Raw genomic sequence first — 2,081 nt, 5'->3', positions numbered from 1 at the left:
AGATCTCATTAGAGATGGCTGTGAACCACGATGTGGTTGCTGGGAATTGAACTCAGGACCTCTGGAAGAACATGCAGTGCTCTTAACCTCTGAGCCATCTCTCCAGTGCTAGTAAAAAATAAAAAAATTAAATAATTGAGTTTGGGTCAGGAACCATTTTCAACACCACATACCCTGATGAGACCCCTTTGAAGGAGGATTCCAGAGAATTGGGTAGTCTCTGCTAGAATATGCTACTATCAGTCACTTCTATTCCAATCCCACACCTGTTTCTGTAAAACTTCAGCCATGAGTCCAGCCAGTGTGCTGCCAGACAATTACCCAACAGAGGCTCTTCTTGAGTGCTTGGAAGTGACTGATGCAGTCCAGCCCATCAGATCTGACCTAACAGATGTCCACAAGCAACCTCATATCTCTGTGTGTGCTCCCGCGATAGACTTCTGTATGCATTACCGTGTCCCATCCATTTGTCCCTCTTTCATGGAGTCTTCCAGATCCCCTGGTCTCTAGCTGTTTGTGTGTCATTGTGGACTCTGCCCAGCACTGCCTGTTGCATCCCATGGGCAATGACTACCACCCTTTGGTGAGGTCTGGACGGGGTACCAAGACATAAGGCAGGAATTTCAGTCTCCTTTTCAACTTTGTAGACATTGCACAGTGGTGACCATTTTTATTCTATCTCCTTCCAGAGGCGTCAGGGCAGTAGCTTAGGTCAGGGCATCCCTGGTACAGTGGGGTATCTTTTTGCTGGTCTTAGCTCTGCACATCCAGAATCATAGATGAAGATGGACCAAGAGCTCTGGGGTCCGTGTTCTTGGCCCTCTCACCTCAGCTCCAGGTCAGGAACCTCCCTTAGCAGAACCTATAATCAGGAGCAAATAAGCTTCATAAAGACCAGGAAAAATAAAAACCAAACCTTACCATACAGACCATCTCCAGTGACGCAGGGGTCTCCTAAAGCCTTCTACCTACTGACTGTGCTGGCCAACCTATCACCTCCCTTTGATCTCCCGCCTGAGTCTGTTATAGGAAACCTAAAGACTTCACACTCCCAGTCCACAAGTCCCTTCAAAGAGTCACCAGAAGCAAAGGTAAGAGCCCCAGCACAAGACCTCTATGTTTTCATCTTTCTCTGACCTCATTGAGTGATTTGGACGATCATCTTTGTGTCTACTGTCTCCTCCTGGTTTTCCTGATCGGTCCAACTGTCAATTGCTTCCTCAACGGATGCCCCAATAGCTGCCCCCACAGAGCCCAGGATGATGTTGGCTGACGTAGAGAGTCCTACGACACCTGGGAAAGAAACAGTGCAGTGACGCCCAGTGGTCTGAGGCTTAGAGATGCCCCATTGCCTTTTTGTCTGAACCCTAGGTCTCTGCATTAGACAGAGTTATTCAAAGTGGACCAGAAGTATAAGACAGAGTTTAGTAAACTGAGATACAGGAGGGGGAGCACTCCACGAGTGAATGTCCCCTCTAAACAGCAGGACAGAGGGGGACACACTGGAGAAGGACACCATGTAGGGAAGATTCAGAGCCCAGGTAGCATGCATCTTAGACCAGGGCTCCTCCCCTCTTCTGCCATCCAGTGCCACTTTTGCCTGCACCAAACCCCAGCCCCACTCACAATGAATCAGGGGTAGAGAGATGGCTCAATGGTTCAGAGCATTGGCTGTTCTTCCAAAAGACATGGATTCAGCTTACAACTGCCCATAACTCTACTTTCATGGCATTAGAGACCCTCACAAAGACACACATGCAGGCAAAATACCAACAAAAATAGACAAATCATTTTTAAAAAGAGTTAGTCATATTCAGCAAGGGTTCAGACAAAAGTACAGCTGCTCTCCGGAACTCTGGTCGACACAAATGTATCTGATTTCAGCAGTGTCCTGCAGAGGAAACTCTACTCACATCCAGGAGCATGTCCTTTAACCTCTGTCCCATGTAACATATGCCACCACCAACCCATTCTGACTACATGCGCATGGTGCTTTGTAAATGGCTCCTTCTACTGAACTGGCTGTTTAGATCTATATGGTGTTTCCTTTGCATCACGTTTATTGAGGCATAAATAAGGCA

At 47.4% G+C, this 2,081-nt stretch overlaps 1 long non-coding RNA gene across 1 annotated transcript; it reads right to left on the bottom strand.

Annotated features, from left to right (window-relative positions):
* Positions 1-653: 653 nt before the first annotated feature.
* LOC121139265 lies at positions 654-1,528 on the bottom strand. The gene is made up of 2 exons (XR_005876167.1): positions 1,138-1,528; positions 654-862 (listed from the first exon to the last, which is right to left on the bottom strand). It is a non-coding gene; the product is annotated as an uncharacterized LOC121139265 (long non-coding RNA).
* Positions 1,529-2,081: the final 553 nt, after the last annotated feature.

This window comes from Mesocricetus auratus, unplaced genomic scaffold (genome assembly GCF_017639785.1).
Source record: "Mesocricetus auratus isolate SY011 unplaced genomic scaffold, BCM_Maur_2.0 Super-Scaffold_15014, whole genome shotgun sequence".
NCBI classification, from domain to species: domain Eukaryota; kingdom Metazoa; phylum Chordata; class Mammalia; order Rodentia; family Cricetidae; genus Mesocricetus; species Mesocricetus auratus.
Note: the sequence above shows the minus strand (reverse complement) of the source record. Positions and strands in the feature narration are given on the sequence as shown.